Here is a 25285-nt window from a genome sequence, read left to right as displayed (position 1 = left end):
GTATAGTCCCACTCCAGCCTGAAGGAAAGCTCATGAATTTGAGGGCAAATTCTGGTCGGAAACACCGCTACAAACCCGGGCTGTGGGATCCTCAATTCAATTTTGAGCATGTCATCACTGCTCTGGTCCACCTTGCCTCGTGGGGAGACTAGGGGGACATAGTCCCATCCTGTCCTGGATAAGGGTCCACAAATTTGTGAGCAAATGCCGCCCAGGAACACTGCTACAAATATGTATGTTATATCTGATCTCGGAGTTGCTCCACACCACTGCAACTACTCCATATCAGAGTGACCCTTTCTTCCATACTCCCTACCTTCGAGAGCCGAGGTTTGAAGGACCAGATATGCTGGTTTGAGGGGCACTTTAGAGTTTTGGCCCAAAACAACGTTCACCATTGCCAGTTGTGAGACTGTACTGAGATGTGCTAAGGCACTGGACCATAAGGGACACCTCTGGTGTCTACACCCTGGGGTTGGCATTGATAGAAGCAGCGGGGCTTTTGCCTCTGCAGGTGAATCCTATGTATGTACAGAGGCATAAAATTCCTACTAACTCTTGAGTGTTCTTTGAGGCTCAAGAAATTATGATGCATGTCAACGAGTGAGTGTGGTCTCACTAGCAAAGGCATTCGTATAAAACAAATTGAGATCATTCTGCTCTTAAGAATAATGCCAAGGCCCAAGCTCATTGTTTAATCGCAAAAGATTTCCTTTCCACTAGGGCTTCTCTCATACGGTCCTGAAATGCAGCACTTGTAGGCCTTGGAGTTCAGGAGTAAAAAAAAATGTTTTTGTTTCTCACCATCAGCTTCATACGCCACTTACAGATAATATATAGAGTTATGAATCGGTTACTGTCAAACATGGGGATGTTTTTCACCAAGGCTTTTCCGAGAAATATCATGAACAACAAGAACCAATCTTGAGTTTTCTATTATGTCGCAGAGTAATTTGGGGTGAATAAATGCCCAGTTTTCTCAGACTCCTTCCCAGAACAGCCCGCACCTTTGTGTTATGCATAAATTCCATACATACCCATTGCCACAAAAAAACATTTCTTTGAGCAAAGATATACGATTGAATGTTTACAAATTGAACGTGTATTTAAATGCATATGAATTGCAGCTTTTGATTTTTTTGTGGGTTTGCAGATTAACATAAAATTACAAACCTGAATTGTTTTGGTGTACCCTTGTTCATCAGAGCATGAACTTTGTTTTCCACAGTAAGGTCTTATGTGCAAAACATTGAGGGGCATATTTACAACAGAATGTAAAAGCATGGCTGAAGCCACGCTTCTCCATTCCGAAAACGCTGGGATGTGCCGTATTCACAAGAATGCGGAGCACCCCTGCATTTCCCATAGCGTTGGCGCTGAGTTCAGCTTCCTAGTACAGAAAGGTCTCCCTTCCTGCACATAAACAATCATTCATGGCGTTTTGAAACTTCTATGTTTGCTGCTTAATGCAGCACACGTTGAAGTTGCAAAACGTCATTTTTTGGGGGATTGTTTATGGGCAGGAATGGTCACTTTACTGCACATAAACAATCAAAGGCAATTTGCTGTTTCTGGTGTGCTGCACAAGGCAGCACACATGGAAACAGCAACAACGAGGAGAAATAAAACATTTCTCCTTGTTTCGCCTGTTGAAGAACAGGTTTTCCCTGGTTGTAATTTTGGCACTGCCTCCTATTTACGCCAACCTTGTAAATAGGGGGCAGCGTCAAAATCAATGGGTATTGCGCCAGAACACCCACTGCACCACGCATTGTCCTCCCCTTTCACGCTAAATATGGCATGAAAGGGGGCCTTATGTACAAGGCAGCGTTAATCCACGTATAGTGGCTTAACAATGCCTTGTAAATAAGGCATAGCCCCTTATCGCGAACGCAGCACCACATTTAGTGATGTTGTGTTGGCAATCGGGGCCTGTAAATTTGCCCCTGATTTTTTTTTCATATATTGTGCTCTTGCTGTAGGCGTTGTCTGCTCTTCTTTGCGTTATGAAAACAGAACTCATATTGAACTAGTGTAATTTCATAACATGTTGTTGATAATGATTGTGTAGGGTACTGATACATACGTTACAAAATTAGAGATACATAAGTATCAACCCCTCGAAGGGGTTATACGTAATAATATTTACAACAAGAGTGAGGCTCCAGTTGTCTATGATGTTGCTGCAAAGTTCGCTGTAGAGAACTCTCTTGTGACTCTTTCCCCCTCTATTATCCCTGAAGTTTAATCCCAATTATTAATACCCTAGGAGAGCGAGCGATATGGAAGCCATAGATGCCATAGCTTTACTTATCCAACCTGCCTCTCTCCTTTTTACCACCTATCTAAAAACATATGAACCTGGCTTCCTGCCATTTTCCTCCACTACCCTTTCTTCTTCCGTACCTCCTTACCTAAAACCGTTTTTAATAAGAAAATGCCTTAAACTCTGCTACCAGCTCCCCCCTTGTCCAATAGTTGTATCTATGCTGTAGTTTTACTTGGTGTCATGTCATCTACTACATCTCCTTAGGAAGTTCTCTCCCCCTCTTTATATTTGAGTTTTGCTCTTTTGAAAGAGTTGAGGGCAGGTGGCATGATGAGTGTAGATTAGACATAGCAACTATTGAACGAGGCAGAGATTCACAGAGCCTCACTGGTCTGTACAGATCCTGGGAGAGGCAATGGACAACACAGGTGGCAATGGCACAGCATCAGATACCATTACCCTTTCATTGAATCTCCTCAGCCACAGGAAGGTAAGGGTAGGTGGCTCATAATTGGCCATTCCTCCACCTTCGTTGGGGTTCAGGAGGCCCAGTTACTGGCAGAAGAGCAGAACCTATTCTTCCACCACTGCTTGCATATCTAAGGAGAAATGGGCAAGCTGAGGGGACAAGTTTTATTTTTACTTTCGTGACTTCACCACATTAAATAACAACAACTTCTCTCTCAGCCAAATGATGGTTTCCTATGGAAGTCATTGGCCTGTAAATAATTATAGATGAGTAGCTAACAATAAAAGGTGTTTACTTTTTCAACACAAGGTTCCAAGTAACATCATATACAAAGACAGTGAAGCTCAAGTTGCATCATATAAAAAGACAGTGAAGCTCAAGTTGGAACCCAACTATAGAAAGCTCCTATCAACATCTTTTTGGTTTTGTATAGTCCCTTTCAAAGAAGTTACCTGTAAGCTTTTCCAGTGGATCACCTTTTGCAAAAGAGAGACAAAAAAAGCTCTTTCTCACCCCTTTCCCATCTCCTGCATGATGTCTGCTCTTTCTACCACATGCTTGCACAAATATAAAAAGAGCAATACTCTGAATCTGTCACTCATCGCTGTCTCCCATCAACCTCCACTTCCTCCTTCTGATAATGCATTTGGATGCAATACAAAGGTATACCTGGTGTCCAGTCACCCTCCTCCTCCTACAATAAACATCACACCTTCAAAATGACATTCCTTGAAATCCAGACCCCTCGATCTAAAAGCAATACCCTCTGTCCTGCCATCCCCACAACTCCTGAAAAAAACAACACCTAACACATGGCTTTGTCCTGAAAAATCAGTATGTGACGCCCCACCTACGTCACCTCCCCAACTCCTGTCCAGGTTGCTCCCCGTCCCCAACCCAAAAACCGCAATCACATTTCTCTATTTATTTATTTTTAATTATTATTAAGCAGGATTTATAAAAAATATGTTACATAATAAACATATAAACATCATTGCCATCATCGGAACATATTAAAATCAGATTAATACACCCTACCCCGAAGATTATTAATAATCGCAGCAGTACCCAGTATAAAAGTACAATAGGTGAAATTGCCATATACAATAGCAGCAATTCTTAGTATAAAAGTGCAAAAAGTCCCAAAAGTGCAAATTAGAGCTGAATGAAATACATTTTCTATCTCATATAACCCCACTAAAGAGATTAAACACTTATTCGAAAATTTCAATTCACCATATTACACTGATGAATATTAATAGTACAGTTTGATGAGAAAAGACAACCATAGGACATTCTCCCAAATAAATGCACCTTGAATGAAAGTAGTATAAAATTACGAAAGTGTAAATAGTGCAAATCAGAGCTGAATTAAATACATTTCGTAGATCATCTAACCCCACTGAGGAATTACACACTTACTGGAAAGCTTCAATTTACCATATTACACTCTTGAATAAAGGTAACACGGTTCGACGAGGAAAGAGAACCGGAAAACATCTGCCAGATGTATTAGTACAAAGTAATGCCCCACATAACTTTTCTTCTTGGGATATGAAAATAAGTGCTATACGCATAGGAACTATTCTCATTGACTAGTGCTGTGTTCTTATACAAAGGTGTTCCTTTTATAAAAAAATATACACAGGGCTCAAACTCCTGGCAATCTTAAAAAACAGCAGCCTCACCTAAATTAGCAAATACCCCAGGTTGAGGGTACAAGTCAATACAGACTAAAGCAAACAAAAAGACTCCCAAATAGCCTTATCTCTCTGAAGACTCCCTATATGCTTGGGAAAGGCTTTTCAAAACGTTGAGTACTGTGCTAAGCCATTGATGGTACGACGGAACCATAGCTGTTTCCAGCACTGCAAGATCAGTGAGTGAGCCACCGCAATAGCTATTAATATAAAATACTGCTGATGTTTACGGAAGTGGTATACTTCGTGCGATGAGTCAAGCAGTGCCAGCTTTGGTGTTGGAGAATTCATAGCTTGGGTACGATGACTAATTTCATGAAAAACCTCACTCTAAAATTGTTGTAGCCTAGAGCAGTCGAAAAAATTGTGTACCCATCCGCACCAGCCAGTTGCATTATATCTGAAACACTGATCAGGATGAGAGGGGAGCCTCTTATGCAGCCTGTGTGGTGTGTAGTATGCTATCCATCTTCATAAAAATGTCATTCTTTTATAGTTCGCAGCTCTCAATGATCTATGCTCTAACTCACAATAACTACGGGCCTCATTTATGAGAAATGGCGCATCGCTGCGTGAAAGCAGCGATGCGTCACTTCTCAGTGCATCATGGCGCAAGGAGTTACAGATACGTCAGTATTTCTGACGTATCTGTAGGCGCAAAAGTGACGCATTGCTGGAGTGTGTCACAAAAGTGACGCAACTCCAGCAATGTGTACTTTCACATGGAGCAAGTCCCATGTTGTTTGTGCCTGCCTCAGTCTTACGCCTGCAATGAAGCAGGCGTAGGATTTTGACGCATAATCGGCCAAGAAATGGATTAGATTTCACTGCGTCACTTCCATGACCCTTTCTTGCGTCAAAACGCCCCCTTGCATACATTATACCTGGAGCATGTATAATGTGGCGCTGGGGTTTACAAAGTGACGCATCTTCCAAGATGTGTCACTATGTAAATATGGCGCAACAAGGTGCATTTTTACACCACTCGTGCGTCACAAAAAGTGACGTACCGGCGGCGTAAAAGTGATGCACAGCCTCATAAATGAGGCCCTACCATTCTTTACTATTGAACTTGCAATTAGTTTCCTGAAAAATCTTTTGCAGCATTTCAGGCAGAAGTTTCAGGTTAGTGTGCTGGCGTACCAAATGGTACCAAGTTCCCCAAATACAATAACTTGGTTTCATTTATATGAAGGACTCACAAACGTGTAACTGTGTTCATTGCTACGTAACTGGTTTTAAGAAAACTACTGATTTGATTAAGACTAAAATGAACAGGGACTAGACAAGGCTGCCCACTCTCCCCGTCACTTTTCCTGTCCATGATCAGGGATAACAGTGAAATAAAAGGAATCTCAATCAAGGGGAAGACTATTAAATTAGCGGCATACGCGGATGACATACTAATAACAACACAGAACCCCGACCCCTCGATAGCGGCTCTTATGTCCACCATCGAAGAGTACGCGCAGGTGTCAGCCTATAAACTCAATAGGGACAAGTCGGAATGCCAACCCTTAAATGTGCACACAACTAGGGCAGTGCTGGGGGTCTCGGGCTGGCGTGGCAGAAAAACTCCCTGAAGTACCTGGGCCTACACTTTGGAAGGGATCTCAAATCAACACTGGACTACAATGAAAACTCAATTTTAAACAAAGTAAAAGAGAAACTAGAGGCATGGTCAGCAACATTTATCAGCTGGTGGGGAAAGGTAGAATCAATAAAAATGATGATAACACCCATGGTCAACTACTTGCTCAGCATGCTCCCACTCTTAACCACGGAGGACTTCCACAAAAAGCTAGACACCCGAATCAATAAATTCCTCTGGAGAGACAAGAAACCCAGGATCAGCCTGCAGAAATTAAGACTAAACAAAACACTAGGAGGACTAAACCTCACCCACTTCAGAACATTCCAGACTGCAAGTCTAGCCAAGCAAGGGATATATTGGATCTCACCTGACCAGGCGTACACAGCGGTATGGCTGGAGCTAGAGAGAGCAATCTTAAAAGGTCTCGACCCAATAGCCGTACTTACCGCTAACAAACCCCCCCGAAGCCAGCAACAGCATATTTAAAAACACCAAGAACGCCCTTCTCAAGGTCGACAAAAAGATGGAACGACACATTAAAAACACGAGTAGGGAATCTATTTGGCACAATACCAAAATAAAGTACAAAGACAAGGTACTAAATATCAACGCTTGGTACGAACGGGGCATCTCTACCACCAACCAGTTAGAAAAGCTCAATGCCCCGCTCACTTTCGACATCCTAAAACACTTGCACAACCTACCAGATATTGAATTTTATAACTTCCTAAAAATAAAGGCAGCAATCACAATAGCAGGTATTAACAAGGAGGTCCCATCGATCCTGCAATACATGGCGAACTTAAATAAGATTGGCCACCAAACGTCAAACCTATACAAACTCCTCTGCCCGGTAACAACAACACTAAACGCCAAAACATTAGAATATTGGGAAACACAACACACTAGACATTTCACTGAGAATGAAAAGCTCCACCTCTTGACCTCAGCATCCAAAAATAAGGTGACCCCAATGTTAGCTCAAACTAAATACTGGCTCCTCCATAAAGCATATTGGACCCCGGCCCGACTGGCAGCGATAGGGCTCCGAGATAACGACCTATGCTGGAACTGCCACAAACAAAAAAGAGACCTCGCACACCTTATCCTTTACTGCCCCAAAGTCAAGACATTCTTGGGTAAAATAGGAGACTTCATTAAGAGCATAATAGTCCACTCAATTCAGCCAGATTTCCTAGGGCTAGTAGCCGCCTTCTTGGCCCCCCGGAATCGAGTCCAAAAGTGATAGTGAACTAATCGACCTCCTGCTCACAGCGGCAGTCAAAACTATCCTGGCGAACTGGAAGGACACAGGGAAGGCAACCTTCAAAAGTTGGCTAAACTGAATCACATTCCTAAGTGGGGGCGGACAACATAACGGCACAAATCTCACCCCACTCTACCACAAAGGGCGAGATGTGGTACTCCCTAGATAACTACTTGAGCTCGCACAAACCACCCTAGGTAGGACGCACCCAGCCTCCCCACAGCACATACTCGGGGTATGGTGAACATCGACCGCGCTACCCTTCCTGTCCACTCTTCCTTCTTCCTTCTTCTCTTTTCCCTACTTTCCTTTTGTTTCTCTTCCTTTATTTTCCTCGTGCGAAGGCAGTACATAAGACTGCCGAGTTTCAAACGTACGCCTGTACCAAGCTTTGCCCAGCCACTGTACATGCAACAAATGTGGAGAAGTGTGGCTCAATGGATAGAGCGGCAGACCCTGATGCAGAGGTCTGGCCCGGACCAGGGTTCAATTCCTGCCTCAGGCGGGTCTTGGGCTAAATTTCCCCGGACCTGAATATTCTCGCCTCAGTGCCTACTCTAATCATGGGTCCCACGCAGCAACTCTGGGCAATAGCTTGCTTAATCTCCAGAATGGCCCCAACAGCGCCAAGAAGTCTGGCCTCACCTTGGGGGGCCCAGGAGCGGACACTTCACATGGAAAAGCCAGGAGGTGTTCCAGAGCGGTATGTGTAAAGCGCCGTGATACCCCTTGGGGTGATTGTGCGCTATATAAGCACTACAACATTAACATTTACATCATGTCAACAATAAGCCTACTGTAACCCTTACGGCGTTTAACAACACCAGTATTGCCTTCACTATATATGTACTGTAAAAATTTCTCTAATAAAATCTTTTGAAATCAAAAAAAAAGGAAAGGCAATTAACAATTTAATGGACAAAGCAGATCTTTTTCTTCTCATATGGTCTCCCATCTTGCAGGACCCCCCCCCCCAACTCACCTTAACACTTGATTCTGCTCTGGACACTTGACTCTTCCTCACCACCGCCGCCAGCCAGTCGTTGCAACCCCCCTGCTTTACTATATTTGGCCTTCGCCTGTCTCATCCACCTCCCAGCTCTCTTTTCCCTGCATCGTATTTCAGTCTTCACTCCCTTCTTTTCTCTCTGGCCTCCTTCTCTTCTTTTCTTTTCTTTCCTCCTTTGATAGCTTATTTTTTTCACACCTCCTCCCTCAGTTTATCCCTTTCTTATATATTAGTATTATTTGGTAATTCTGCATGTATCACAATCAACATTTGGAACCCAATATGGGTCCATACTGGACTTAGATGTCACTGTATTTACTGTTGTTACTCAGTACTTTATTCATGCCAATAAAATTAATTGCTAAACAAAAAAAAGGTTCAGTATGAACCACTATTCCCTTTTACCTCTATTAGAACTTGGGGAGTTTCCTTGTCAAGATGGGCTGGCTTTCATCAAACCAAGGTGGCATGCTTTCTCATTGGGTCATGCTCCACGTTGGGTGATGGATGCAATACACAAAATGCTTCTATAGGTTGTCTTTTGTGGAGATCTTATTCTCTTACATTGAGTAGTCCTATATAACCACAAGAATGTACCCCTTTCAAGTCATAGGAATAGAGGAGTCGTAGATTGGGCTAAGGGATAAAATTGACCACGAATTACCAGAGAAAAATAATATTATTGGTCATTAGTTAAATCCATGTGACAAGATTAAGAAAAGATCAGGTGGACTTGTTCAGCCCAAGTTATCCATACATCCATTGCTTTTGTGTGCTTTTGGGTATGAGTTAATTACTACTCATTTTCAAATCCCAGGCTCCAGCTTTCAGTAAAGATTGTTTAAAAAACATTGTCATAGTGGATAAGTATCATGTGAGGTCACCACCAGTAATGTCAATGCCGGACCAACAGTGATGTAAGGTTATTTTTTTCTACTCCTATGAATTGAGCTTCGGCATTCATCCGCATGGGATGCAGGATTGATTTTGGATTCTGGGATTGGGTAATTTATTAGGAGAGGCAAACTGGCTTTAACCTCATAAGTGCTGCGCCCAGTCCAACGGCCGACGGCACCACTACCTCGGGAGTGCTGCCGTCGGCCGTTGGACGTTCCAACTGCACCTGCGCAATGGAACGTTCAGCACTGGAGCTGGACGTTCTATAGCTGCTAAGGTGTTAAGGGAAACAGAGATGTCCCAACAGTCTGTGCCTCTGGTCAGCTGGTAGGGTGCCATGGAGTCAATATTACGCCATGCACTCCGTATGCAACAATAGCCATGAGACATTTTGGCCTTTCAAGGCACCAACATGGCAGAAATGGTCCCTGTTCCGTCTAAGCCAACCTAGTTCAGACTTTTAACTCTTGTCACTTTCAAGGAAACCGTAATGTCCTTAAATGCTGATCCAACAGCAAGCTCCACCAGCGTTATGATATTTTTGCCCTGGAATCACAGGGTATAACACAAGGGGGGGAATTCACAGAAAATCACAACATTGGAGTCCACTTTTCTTCCCAAGTACCAGGAGGACTGTGCCAAATGGGCTGCGTCCACTGTTCCGTTTCATGGAAACAAATTGTTTCCTTTTCAGAATCCTTTCTCTCCCTTTTTCCGATCCAAGAGGTGAAATTGAAACCTCCACTTCCTCGCTCATTGTTATCCAATCTGCCTTAATGCCACTGTGATGGGCGTTTGCAGATGAGATTGACAGCATGCTTGCGATTGGAGGCTTATGAGGCATTTAGACTGACAAGCTGTTGCCTTCTTACCGCTACCCCCCACATTCAAATTCGACCTCACTGCATCACATGAATTCGTCAGACACGCCTCAAGCACCAGAACTACTTGGAAACATGCACTACCACTGAGCTATATTTTAGGTCAGCAAAAGCAGAAAATATTTACATGTTTCAAAATATATGTATTCATACAGATGGATATAAGGACCATTATTTACACATATTAATGCATACCAGGTACGTTTCACCATGTCAGTAAAGACAGATGCAATCCAACAAATCATGTTAAAGTGACACCTTGTTGTACAAACGTGTCCTCTTTTTCTGGCACTTGAAACAATCATGCAAACTCTAATGAACAGGACATGTGCCACTAGATAGTATAATATTCCAGTACTTCTAAAAAATGCACAAGAGGAATAGTAGAGTAAATCTCGGACTCCACATGGCCTACTTCTCTCAAGCAACGGTGAAATAAATGCTTTTTTCTGATACATTCAATATACGTTTACCCATATTGATGATTCCGGCACGCACAGGCACAAAATAGACTAAGATTAAAGTGTATATTCAGCTTCTTCTATTGAGCCAACCGATGCGCTGTGCCTTTCTATAAAAAAAATGAAAAAAGAAAGCCTCCTCCTTCAGCCTTTCCACTTTATGATGGACTGCAGAAGATTGCATCTGTTGCTCACACAGTAGATAGGAAGTTATTTTATTTTACACAAATCAGCTACTTTAAGTAAATTGAGATATATAGAATTTACCAATGAAATGCGCGATTTGATATGAATAAGGGAGGTGGTGTGTTGTAAATCAGCACTGACAGCCAAATGGGAAAATTGACAGAGCACTGTAATCACTCCCAACATCCAGTGAAGTTATTGATCCAGGCCCTCTATAATCCCCTTCACATAACACAAGCAATTTCATGTAATACCTGTAATAACAGTGCATTCAAACTCAAGTAGCCATCAGAAGCTTTGTATCTAATGGTGAAGCAGGCCGCTGCTGAGTAAGTATAACTGCACAAAAACTCCAAAGGCTTTTTTTTTATACAGCAAACGGTCTATGACAAGAGCCAGTTCAGAAGATAAACAGTTTGCAAATGCCAAGGAAAACGAGCCATTAATCCCTTGCTTGCTAAAGATGTGGCCAAGTCCTCGCGCGCTGCGAGAGAACAAAAGAGGACTGGAAGGCCTAAACCGGATATGGGGGTTGATAAACAGGCCGTGTAATCCACGTGGCATCTCTCTGATGTTAATTAGAAGGGGGGGGAGGCAGGCGAGAGGTATTTAAGCACTGGGTCATTACATCCTGCCCAGGTGTCTACCATGAAATGTTTCACTCGTTTTACAACCCCCCTCTCGCCCTGATGGATCATTCCACGGCCTTATCAAAGGCTCGCCAGCCCCTCATTAATATATAGAGCAGGCCGCACTGTTCTATATATCATTGTCTCCTTCTTGGGTAGGGCTAATCAGTCAGCCATTATCAGTCAGTCAGCAGAAGGCAGGCAATCAGACCTGACAGCAAAGAATCATGGGAGATCAGGGAAGGTTAAATGAGGCTGACAGTTGTGATAATGATGATTATACTATAAATTAAGATGCAGCGATAAAGGAGAATAAAAGGCACAATCTGAAGCAATATTTGGTTTAACATGGCTCTCTTCTTCCAGCTACTGTTAAATGGCCATAACATTTATCACACCGCACAAGAAAGGACATTTAACTACCATGATAAAATGGGACAGCATCAGATTGGAAACCCAACAAGTTGTGATTACGGTGTCAGGCGCTTTTCCACCAGTCGAGCAAGAGAGCGATAGCGCACCCGGTTTAATCATTCAAGCCATTATTCTGTGGAATGAAAAAAATGTGTCTATTTTAGAATTTCAGCAGACGTTAAGATAGAAAAGCCAACCGACCACACACTATGAAGCAGAGCAAAGCCAGTTTTCGTTATATAAGCCACAAATAAAAGAAAAATAGATAGCCACTCCTCCCAACTATTTCTACGATGCTCTTGTCCACCTGGTGCCCCCATCAATATGTTGGTTCTGTCTTGCAGGTTCGCAAAGTCTCTATGCGGGAAAGTATTCACTGGTTTGTATCAGCTCATAAAAAGTAAATTAAAAGATGCTGTGTTTCTATGATAGCAGGATAACATGGATATTTCATTTATAAATCCACAGTAACATCGAATGGATTTTCAACATTCCAAATTCAGGTAATATTCCGGATGTGGAGCGCTGCGCAAGATTACATATTTACAGCAGTGCCTTTTGGACTAGATCTGTAGATATGTATTTGGCTGTGGAGGTTGGTAAACACGCCATACTTTTGTGAGCCCAAATTGTAGAAAAATTAAGAATATGTGGTATTTATTTGGTAAAATTTCTCTGACCTCTACTTTAAGTAGGACTAAAAAGGCAGTGGGGTCTGTAAAAGGGGTGTGACCTAGAAGTCAAAAAAATATTCGTTTATAAGAGGCATGACACATGTAATTAAGGCGTGGCCTAAAACACGTATATAGTATATAGTACTGTGCTTGACAGTGTCCAACCTGAGCAGTTTTTGAGTGCTTATTTTTTCGTTTTACTGTTCTCAAAACATGCCACACAACGAACAAGAACAACTTAAACAAGCCAGACGTATTGGCTTTGCCAAAGCTTGTTACATTTATTTTTTGTCAATGTCAGGTAAATGGGTACCAACAAAGATATTGTTATAAATAGAGTTGAAATATTTCAATTACATTTTTTTTCTAAGTCCTGCACCCTTGCAATATTTCTCAAATTGCGATTAGCAAATTGCGAATTCGCAATTTGAGAATTATTTGGAAATCATTCCTATGGGCCTCCTGGCCCATAGGAATGCATTGGAAATTATTCCTTAATTGCGAAATCGCAAAATGCGAATTCACAACTAAGGAAGATTAAGGAATCGCTAATTAAAAGCGATTTTCTTTATACATACCATTTTGCGATTCCTAAACAGCGATTCCTTAAAAATCGCTATTTAGGAATCGCAAAAAACGGAACTATGATACAAATGGCCCAAAATCGGCTAAAACTGACCCTCGCAAACTGCTCGGCTGCCCTCCCCATCCCCCCAGGGAGGGCAGGCTGACCAGTTTGCCAGGGCCGGTTTCTGTTCCCAGTCCGGCCCTGACTTTCTTCCCCTCTTTCATATCAGCACCCTCCTCTTTCTCTCTCTCACACAAACACCTTGGCAACTCTGGATTTAATTTTCAGTCAATATTTTGCCAGCTATGCACCTCTCTCACACGATTTCACATAGAAGTTTAATGACAATTAGTACATATGTGAACCCTGCTGTGACGGAGACTGAGGATGAGATGAGCAAGTAGTTCGAACACCATTATGAGCCAGTGACAGGAACTGTAAGAAGCTCTCACTGCCTGCAGCCTCCACTCCAAAGCTTCAGGTAATGCCCCATTATAAACACGAATCCACACTATCAACTAATCCAGACACCTTGATGCTATTCAGTTGGCAGTATGCACCATAGAAGAGTCATCCATTGCATGAAAAACAAAATTACACAAACTACATCTGAGAAAAGCAAATACTGTTAAGAAAAACTAGATTGTCTTGATTGTCTAGATTGTCTTGAGCAAGTTCACCTGCACCCGGACCTGCCCCGCACCAGCACCCGCCAAGTCGAACACCAGCAGCACCCACCTCAAGTGCATCCTGCTCAACACCCGCTCCGTCCACAGACACGCCATCGAACTCTGGAACCTTCTAGACGCCACAGCCCCTGACGTTGCCTTCCTCACGGAGACCTGGATGAACGCCTCTTCAGCTCCCGACATCGCCATCGCTATCCCAGAGGGCTACAAGATCGTCCGGAGGGACCGAAACGCCAACCAGATGGGAGGAGGCATCGCCATCATCCACAGGAGCACCATCCGTCTCACGACCAGCACCGACAACACTCTGACCAGCGCCGAACACCTGCATTTCCAGATCCACACCAACCCGAACACCACCCTCAGAGGCACCCTGATCTACCGACCCCCTGGACCACGCACGCAATTCAGCGAGGACATCGCCGACTTCGTCAGCCCGCACGCCCTCCCCTCCGCTGACTACATCCTCCTGGGAGACCTCAACTTCCATCTGGAGAACAACAACGACCGCAACACCAGCACCCTGCTCGACAACCTCGCCAACCTGGGACTCAAGCAACTGGTGTCCACCCCCACCCACCTCGCCGGACACACACTCGACGCAGTCTTCTCTTCCAGCACAGACATCGACTTCAGCCACGCCACAGAGCTTCAATGGACGGACCACAGCTGCGTCCACTTCACCTTCAAGAGAACAACGACCCACCAACACCAGCAACAGGCCGCCCGCAGAAGCTGGAACAAGATCACAGCAGACCAGCTCGCCACCTCCCTGAGCCAGCACCCTCCTGCCAGCTCAGCGAACCCCAGCCAGGCCGCCGACAACCTCACGAAGTGGATCAGCAACTGCGCGGACGAACTCGCCCCACTGAGGACCCCGCCTAGCAGACCCGGCAGCAAGAAGGCCCCATGGTTCACCGACGAACTCAAGAGCTCCAAGAAGAACTGCCGAGCCCTCGAGAAAGTCTGGAGAAGGGAACCGACACCAGACAACAGGACCTCCTTCAAACTTGCCACCCGGAAACACCACCAGCTGATCCGCGCCGCCAAGAAAACAGCATTCAAGGACCGGTTGGACAACAACGCACACAACTGCAAGGAACTCTTCAACATCGTGAAAGAGCTTTCCAACCCCAGCGCAGGAAACAACGACATCACCCCATCGCAAGACCTCTGCAACTCCCTCGCTTCATACTTCCACAACAAGATCGCGGACATACACAACAGCTTCAACAACCAACCAACGCACACCATGACCGAACAACCACCCCCCACCACCACCCTCCACGCCTGGACCCCGATCAGCACCGAAGACACCATCCGCACGATGAACTCCATCCACTCCGGATCACCGACCGACCCCTGCCCTCACCACGTCTTCAACAAGGCCGACGCTGTCATCGCACCCCACCTGCGAGACATCATCAACACATCCTTCGACACCACCATCTTCCCTGAGAGCTGGAAACACGCCGAACTCAGCGCTCTACTCAAGAAACCAACAGCGGACCTCACCGACCTCAAGAATTACCGCCCCATCTCGCTCCTCCCGTTTCCAGCCAAAGTCATCGAGAAGACCGTCAACAAGCAGATGGCCGCCTTCCTCGAGACGAACGGATCCCTCGACCCCTCACAGTCCGGCTTCCGAGCCAACCACAGCACCGAGACCGCCCTCATCGCCGCCACCGATGACATCCGAGCCCTGATGGACAATGGAGAAACAGCGGCCCTCATCCTCCTAGACCTCTCCGCGGCATTCGACACGGTCTGCCACCGCACCCTAGTACGGCGCCTCAGCAACATCGGAATCCAGGACAAGGCGCTGGAATGGATCATCTCCTTCCTTGACGGAAGAACACAGAGAGTCCGCCTACCACCGTACAAGTCAGAGGCCTCCGAAGTAGGCATGAGCGGATTTTGCGGATTGGCAATCCGCGAATTTGCGGATTTGCAAACTCGCAATCCGCAAAATCCGCGAATTCCCGCGAATTTGCGGATTTTTTTTTTTTTTGTGTTCGCCCGTGTTTCTGCCATTTCGCGAGGGTTTTTACAATTTCGCAACTCTGGCCCACCCATGCCACCCTCTGTTTCATCACCACACCCTCTGGTTGTCCAGTGTACATTATTTTCGGCAAAGCAAAGCACACCTTCCCTGCCTCAAGTGACCTGAATTAATTTGGGGCTGATTAATGTGTCACAGAATATTTTTTTAGCTGGCACCTGCTTCCTTAGTGCGCCCTGATTAGTGATCTTTTGCACTTGCTAAGTGCTTTCATTGTTGCAAAATTAGTTACAACACCTGCCCTGCCCCAACTGACAATAATGAATTAGGGGCTGATTAATGGATTTTAACTTCCAGCCTGGCTCCTGCTTGTCTCCCTTAGCTGTAATTCAGGACCTTTGTGGCATATGTGTAACTATTCTGAGGTTCAGAGCAGGGTCACATAATAGTTGCAACTGGCAACTGAACTCTGGAGGGGCCCCTCAGGAAGCACTACAGGAAATGGCTACTAATGATGTGCCTGAACTTTTGAACCTGGTAAGTAGTTACTTTCAGTTTTGCTTAGATCGTATTTCTGCAATTTCGCACTTATTCGCGGGGCGCGAACTCACGCGAACAGTGCGAGCAGTGCGAGCAAAATCCGCTGCTCGCGGATTTGCGGATTTTGCAGGAAATTCGCAAATCTCGCGGATTGCGGATTTCCCGAAAATCCGCAAAATCCGCGAGCGGAACGGATTTTCCGCCCATGCCTACTCCGAAGTCATCTGCGGCGTCCCCCAAGGATCATCTCTGAGCCCCACCCTCTTCAACGTCTACATGAGCCCCCTCGCGGCCATCGTACGCAAACACAACCTCAGCATAATCTCCTACGCCGACGATACCCAGCCGATCCTCTCCCTGACCAACGACCCCGCCGCCGCCAGAGCCAACCTGCACGAAGGGATGAAAGAGGTAGCCGAGTGGATGACGACCAGCCGCCTGAAACTGAACTCGGACAAGACAGAGGTCCTCATCCTGGGCTCCTCACCCTCCGCCTGGGACGACTCCTGGTGGCCTCCCGCCCTGGGCACCGCACCCAAACCGACACACCATGGACGCAACCTGGGCTTCATCCTGGACTCCTCCCTCTCCATGACCAGGCAAGTCAACAACGTCTCCTCGGCGTGCTTCAACATCCTACGCATGCTACGGAAGATCTTCTGGTGGATCCCCACCGAGACCAGGAAGACCGTCACCCAGGCCCTCGTCACCAGCCGACTGGACTACGGCAACGCCCTCTACGCCGGGACCACCGCCAAGCTCCAGAAGAGACTCCAGCGGATCCAGAACGCCTCAGCCAGACTCATCCTCGACATCCCACGAACCAGCCACATCTCCGGACATCTGAGAGACCTTCACTGGCTCCCCGTCAACAAAAGAATCACCTTCCGCCTCCTCACCCACGCACACAAAGCCCTACACGACCAAGGCCCGAGCTACCTCAACAGCCGAGTCAACTTCTACGCTCCCAAACGCCACCTCCGATCAGCCAACCACGCCCTCGCCGCCGTCCCCCGCATCCGAAGAGCGACTACAGGAGGAAGGTCCTTCTCCTACCTGGCCGCCAAGACCTGGAACTCCCTCCCGACCGACCTGCGCCTGACCCAAGACCACCTCTCCTTCAGGAAGAAGCTGAAGACCTGGCTGTTCGAGCAGTAGCGGCACCCCCCCCCTCCCCACCCCCCCCCAGCGCCTTGAGACCCTACGGGTATGTAGTGCGCTTTATAAGTGCCAATGATTGATTGATTGATTGAGTGTCCACACATTTTTTCTCATGAAATAAATAATTGTTATTGATTACCAAGTAAAGGACATGAATACAGGGCTGAGTAAGGACATGTTGTGATGTAATTTTATTACAAGACTGAATGCCACCATTATACAATATTCCTTTAATGCCGCTCCATGCTGCACTTGAAAGAAAATTACATCATGAAACTTTTTTTTTTTTTTTTAAATTCTTTTTATTGAAGTTGTGTTCAGGTTTTATGCAGCATAGATCAAGGAATACTGACAATCGCAACAAAATAAATATTTTTCATTTGATTTTAACTTAACAAAACGTCACACCAATTTACTCAAAATAACATCCCCAGATTTGATCGAATTTTCTAATGCCCCCAACTCTTTGAGCATATAACAGTTCGCTTTTCCTAACCCTTTTCATTTTTTCCAGCCATTCCTGTAGCGTCGGGATATAGGTTATAAGCCAATTCTGCAATAATAGAGATCTAGCCACAGCCATTATAATATATATCAATTTTGCCAGGTGACTTGAAAATGTACAATCAGGATCATAACCAAATAATAACATTGTTGCATTGCATGGGACTGATAACATACAACAAGATTTTAAAAAACCAATAATTTCTTCCCAGAAATGCTTAATTTTGGGACAAAATACTATAATATGTGACCAATTGGCTTGTTCGCAATTACATTGTCTGAAACAGGATGCAGATGCATTATTATACATTTTAGCAATTATTACTGGTGTACGATATAGTAGCCACTTGCTAAAATACAGCATCCGGCGCCAATTGGCACCACATAGTACACAGAAATTAAACTGATTAATAGTTTTCCATATTTCCGGTGACAAAATAAAATGTTCCTGAGTGTACCATTTACGGATTGCCTTAGCAGTCAACTCTACCTCCCGACTTTGAATTAGACACTGTTTCCATGCTCCGGGTTTCTTCTCCGAGTTATTAACAAACAGATCTAAAACAAGAGTAGAAGTATAATTCGAAATGATACCGGGATCTAATTGTGCCAACATAGGATAAATTAAATTAGAATAGGAGCCCATTAGCAAAAAATTGCCTACAATTTGACCTAACATCTCGTTAACAGAGAGCCAAGTCCCGCTGACCAAAAAGTCTGCTAATGTTCTGAACCCGGCTCGGTCCCAATTTTCTATAACAATGGGATCGATTTTGATCTTTAAAAAGGAAAACACTCCAATTAAAGGAGTTAGTAAATGAAAGGGTGGAAGTGAATATCTCTTAATCATTGCATTACGTCGTTTAAAAACCAATTTAGAATTTTATACCGCACAAATTTGGGAGATTTCAGAACGAACAAAGGGGATGGAATTTGAGTTTCTGAACATATCAGATCAAAGAAAAAATTTATAAAACAACTAGTAGCTGCATTCCTGTTTTTAAATCTCTCTAGATACTGTGCAAAATAAGCAAAGTAATAATCTTTCAAATTTGGAAAGGAAAGACCTCCATAATCCGTTTCTGCAGTTAATGTCCGTATATCTAGTCTGGGTGTTTTTTTTGCCCAAATAAATTTGGAAAACATAGATTCTATTTTGGAAAAAAAAGTACCTGGCAAATAGACTGGAATTGAAGCGAACAAAAAATTAAAAAGAGGAAGGATTGACATTTTAATTAAATTGATGCGGCCAAGAATAGTCAAAGGCAAAGGGTCCCATCGAGCAAACATAGATTGAACTTTTTTTATTAATGGTATAAAATTAAGTGTATATAAATCCAAGATATTGGAAGAGAACCAAATTCCCAGATATCTTTTCGGTTTTGAATTAATACAACCTTGTAAATCTTTGTGAAGAACTGGGTCTGCACCCCCACATACCAATATTTCTGTCTTTTTTTTATTAATCCGGTAGCCTCCTAAAGATTCGAACTCTTCAAAAATTTGAAAAATATGGGTCTGTGATTCCAAATCCGGTTTAATAAGTAACATGATATCATCTGCGTAGAGTTTGATTTTGGCCATGGAGGTAACTGGAGATTTAATCTGAAAACAATTCCTAATAGCAATAGTTAATGGTTCGATAAAGAAAGCGAAAAGAATAGGTGATAAAGGGCAGCCTTGCCTAGTGCCACGTTGTACTGAAATTAGGCCTGCTAATGATTTATTAATAATTATGTTTGCTCTAGCACCAACATATAAATTCTTTATCAAATTGATGATGCGTTGAGAGATGGCAAGCTTAGATAAAATAAAGAAAAGAGTGTCCCATACCACCAAATCAAAAGCTTTTTCTGCATCTAAAAGTAATACCAAGGCCTGCATCCCACGTGCTTCAAAATAATCTAATGCTTCAACTAAAAAGTGTGTGTTAGTAAATAATTGTCTATCTATTATAAAACCGTTTTGGTCTGGATGAATCAAGTCCGCCGCATGATCATTAAGGCGGAGTGAAAGCATCTTAGTAGTTATTTTATAAGCAGAATTTAATAAAGTAATTGGCCTATATGAGTTCGGGTCTTTGGATTCCTTCCCTTTTTTTAAGAAACTAATGACTGTACCTTCATGGAAGGATTCCGGGACTTGCCCTCCTTCCAGCATTGAGTTCAACAATAACAAAAATAAATCACTGAAGGAGTTAAAAAAAGCTTTAAAGAATTCTGAGGGGAAGCCGTCGGGACCACAAGCCTTGCCTAGTGGAAGGTTTTTAACAACTTCTTCCAATTCTGTTTTAGAAAAAGGTCTTTGCATATGCCTCTGATCTTCGAAGGGTAGACTTGGAATTTCATGTCGGTCTAAAAACTCTGATAATTTTTGAGAATCGAAAATATGTTTTACAGAGTAAAAACTTTCGTAATGTTTAAGCATGATATTATTTATTTCAGCCTGATCAAATATATCGGAATGAGTGAGAGGGTCTTTTAAGGAATGAATCAAATTTGAAGCCGCCTGTTCTTTTAGTTGCCAGGCTAGAAATTTCCCTGTAAAGTTACTCTCTTCGTACACTTTTTGTGATTGTTTCTGAAACACCAGTTCACTTTGCTCATAATAATGAGCGCTAAGCGCTTGTTTAGCTTCCCTCAATTGAAAAAAAACTACATAATTTGGTTGATGTTGATAACTTAATGTTAAATCCTGAATTTTTTGAAGCAAGGAGTTCCTTTTCTTTTTCACAGCACACCACTCAGCCGCATCTTTACTAATGAAAACCCCCCTTAAAAAAGCCTTTAACGAGTCCCAAATAATATGAAGAGGGGCTGTGCCTATATTTCGGTTAATGTACTCTGCAATCTCCACCTTGACTGCTGATATCCAGTTCAAATCCTGTAGATATATTTTATTAAACATCCATCTTTTCGAAACCTTAGTAGTCTCTGCATAGTCAAAATTAATCACTATCATAGCATGGTCTGAAAAGCCATTGTGGTAAAATCTCTGTGAACTGAATTTAAGCTGTCTAGATGTTAAAAAGCACACCACTCAGCCGCATCTTTACTAATGAAAACCCCCCTTAAAAAAGCCTTTAACGAGTCCCAAATAATATGAAGAGGGGCTGTGCCTATATTTCGGTTAATGTACTCTGCAATCTCCACCTTGACTGCTGATATCCAGTTCAAATCCTGTAGATATATTTTATTAAACATCCATCTTTTCGAAACCTTAGTAGTCTCTGCATAGTCAAAATTAATCACTATCATAGCATGGTCTGAAAAGCCATTGTGGTAAAATCTCTGTGAACTGAATTTAAGCTGTCTAGATGTTAAAAAGAAGTCTATACGCGATGAGGATTTATACCTTCCTGACCAGCAGGTATACTCCATTTTCAGAGGGTTTCTCACACGCCACGGGTCACATAGACCAAATAAAGATATGTAATTTAGAATAGTCTTAAGAGATCTAGGCTTAGACTGCCTCTTAAGAGATGATGTGGAGTCTAAATTAGGGTTCATGAGTATATTAAAATCGCCACCTATAATGATATCTCCACCAACCAATAGAAGAGATTGAAACAGAGCATCATAAATCTGGGGATTATCCTCTATAGGGGCATAAAAGCAAACAAAGGTAATCAAGGAGTTATGATTTTTAACTTTACATGAAACCCAACACCAACGACCTGAAGAATCATTTTCAGTCTGGACTATTTCAATCTCCAAATTTTTATTTATAAGTAAAGCAACGCCTCGTTGTGAATCCGTGGCGCACGAAAACCCCCGAAAAGAAGCCCAGGATTTAAACATTTTAAAATCCTCTTTTTTTGGCGACAGCTATGTGAGTCTCCTGTAACATGATCACTGTAGGATTTTCAGTTCTAATCCAGGACTCTATTGCACGCATTTTTCTAGCGTTATTCAGACCATTCACATTAAAGGATATCAGTTTCAGCCCCATCCTAAGCAACATGAAGCAGAATTAATTGCACAAAGAAGTACAAAAATGTTAATCTCAAAACAACTTAATTTACGCATATATATGCACAATTGCCTACCAGAATACCAAAAATGCAAGATCTTAACACATTTAAATCCATTGAAAACAACTTCAATTTTTCCATTTTTTCGCCTCCCCCCCCTCACCCATGGCTCTCCTCCTAGCACTCTCCCCCACGCTCGCCACCGGGTCTCCCCCCCAACCATAGAGGTGTCTTGGAATAACACCCCGTTCCCTGCCCAGCCCTCCCGCTCCCTAACCCCTCCACCAGATCCACCAAATCCACCATATCTAAAAAAAAAAAAAAAAAAACGAAAAGAGAAAAAACCTGAGAAAAATATAGGCACAAAGTATGCTAGGAAACATAGAGTTAGCCTTAATCATTTATCCGGGTGACATTTAACTAAGCAAATCGTTGGCTTCCTCTATGTCTGTTAGCAAATGAAATTTGCCTTTAATCAACACATTTAATTTTGACTGTTGTGCTATAGAGGCTTGTGCCCCTCTAGCTTTAAACAGATGCAAAAGTTTCACAAACTCTTTTCTGCGTTTCGCAGCAGCGGCGGACATATCGGAAAAAATCCGGCATTTGGAAGTTGCATTAGCTGCAAACTGACCCTGTTTAATAGCTCTTGTCAGAATTGTCTCTTTAACTCGAAAGTCAGCAAAATTAACCAATATAGTACGGGGAAAAGGAGAGTTTGGAAATGGCTGAGCAGGCACACGATGAGCTCGGGTGATTGTCAAATCACCTTTAAATTCCGGAATGACTTCATGTGATATAAAAGAGGTGACCCACTGAACCATATCCGAGCCCTCAATTTTCTCCGGGACCCCTACTATTCGCAGATTAGATCTACGATTGTAATTTTCCAACTCATCAAGCTTGGATTCCAAAGTCTTAGACGATTTATAAACATCCTTGACGTCCTTTTGAAGTTTGGGAATTTCATCCTCTAGGCTTGAAATTCTGGCCTCAGCCTCCTGAAGACGAGGTGGGAAAGAAGTGACAATATCCTCAATTTTGTCCAAACGATTTTGAATTCCAGCAAGTTCTGCTTTTTGAGACTGTTGAGACTGTTTCACTTCACGAATCTCAGCCAAAATTAGGTTAAGCATGTCCTTGACTGACAATTGCATTGTATTTGAGCCAGTTGTCTGGTTAGTCTCGGTATTCAAAGACAGAGTAGGGCTCATCAGACCCGTTTGTTCCTCCCCAACTTGCATTCCATGACTTGCGTCTTGAGCCACCTGGCTATCAGCTCCATTGTTCAAGTTAGTGACTACTGTTGCAACATGAGCTGTACTTAAATCTTGAGCACTGACTGAACCAGGATTGGGCTGGGTGATAACAGAACTGCTCGGCGTGGGCGCGGGCGAGTTATTTCTAGGCTCGAACAATGGAAATTGTCTTAAAGGTTTGTTAGTAGACAATGCCTTCAGCTGTGTACTAGAGTCTACTACAGGCACAGAATCAGAGTCAGTTTGCAGAGTCTCAAATGGGCGAACATCCCCCAAAGTATCAGGAATATCAGGGGACTCTATAATTGCCTCATTCTCCCCCTCGGAACTCACCAAAGAAATTTCTGCCCTGTTTTCCATCAGGTCCGTTGACTTTTCAGATGCAGTCTCTTCTGTAGCTTTAAGCCGCCGGGCTCTCGCCTTAGCACGCACTTTTGTTAGTTTGCCCATCAACAGCTGCAGTTAATTCAGAAGTTTATCGAAATGGGGGAAGTCACACAGTATGAACACTCTGCATAGGTACAAAGCAGTAGAGCAGGGTTTTTTTCCCCCAGGGAAGCAGGGCAATATGGCAATATGGCAATATGGAAGATGTAGACCTGTTGACCTGTATGCAGCATGTAGTATTCAGACACTGCAAATTGTGACTACTGGGTAAGAAACGCTGTCGAATGCCTTCATCAATAGAGCCAATGCCTACCAAAATCCATCAGCGCATACCGGCCGACCTGCTCTCAAAATCCATGCACCGGTGCGCCGGTGTAATGACACAGGGAATGACGTTAGAGCCGAGATTTTAGCTCCCTGCAGCGGCAGCCGCCGAACCAGGCACTCGGACCCTGCTCACCTGTGTTAATGCCGGTGAGAAATGCGCGCCTGTCCCGCTTCAATGTGCCCTTTCAAATCATCCTCGGTAAAGTTGTTTGCGGAGCAACATGAAAACCGGGCAGCACTCGATTCCGGAAAAAACGCCGGCCGGCATCTCCCTCAGAAGGACGCCACCGCCATCGCCATTACCATCTCCATCTCGCGTTCACAGTTGGGGGAGGAGCAAGGAGGCAGGAGTGCTCAGGTGCTACGTGGAGGCGTGGAACTCCACCGTAGCGGGCTTCCCCCTACATCATGAAACAAAAGCAATTTAAAATAGAACATCCACACATTATCAGTAGTCCATGCACTGAAAACCATCTTCCTCTTTTAAATGCTGCTCCTCACTCAGATAAGTACTTCTTTATCTTAGCAAGCTTTTCATATTGTTATTGCTATTCACTTGGTTTGTTTAACATTGCTTTGGCTTCCAATCTGTGGAAGCATCTTCCCGTTCCTTCCCATTTGATTTGGGGTTTATATTACCAGTAGTTCTGGTATTACATAAAATAGCATTGGGCATTCATGAGACTGTTACATAGCACAACGTGCAGCATGCAGGCCAAAGATTTGTATTTTATGTAGACAGCTCAGTGGCCTGCAGCGTTTGCTGCAGAGATTTGTGTGTCACCTGCAGGTCATAAGTTATAATTCTTTTAATAAAGCTCATTGAGTTATGAACCCACGTGAAAGAGCTGCACACAAACTATAAGGCTAAGGAGTAGAAATGTACAGTTTTCCCTAATTCTGAAAGTTATTATTCAAACGTAAGAAGCGTATCTGTGTATGCGAGACCATTGGCAAGTAAATGCTCAAGATGAAAGCTAAGAGTGGTTCTCGCAGTGAACAATGGTCTTTTTCAGAGGAAGCCTCTAATTGTGGGGATAAGGGAAGGTTTGAAAGAAGGAAGACCAATTATAATGAGAAAAAGTATTTACCCTTAAGTGTGGGATTACACAAGATCCATGGGTTTTAAGAAACTATCCAACATTTCATATTAGATTTCTCAGAAACCCCAATTTTTCAGTATATTCCTCCAAGGGAGTTGGTTTTAAATGCAGATAAAAAAAGTACTATACAAAGAGGTAAAATGTATATTGTTAAAGGGAGCGATTTTAGAAGTGTGCAAAGAAAGAAGAGTTTTCGTAAGTACATTCTTCCAAGTAGAGAAAAATGACATGGTAGGAAGATCTGTTTTAAACTTAAGGGATATTAACTGATTCCTTGTGCACATGTACTACAAGAAGGGATGGGATCCATCTTAGAAGAGGC

This window comes from Lissotriton vulgaris, chromosome 8, assembly GCF_964263255.1.
Source record: "Lissotriton vulgaris chromosome 8, aLisVul1.2, whole genome shotgun sequence".
NCBI lineage: Eukaryota > Metazoa > Chordata > Amphibia > Caudata > Salamandridae > Lissotriton > Lissotriton vulgaris.
The sequence above is the reverse complement of the archived record's forward strand: the minus strand, read 5'-3'. Positions refer to the sequence as shown.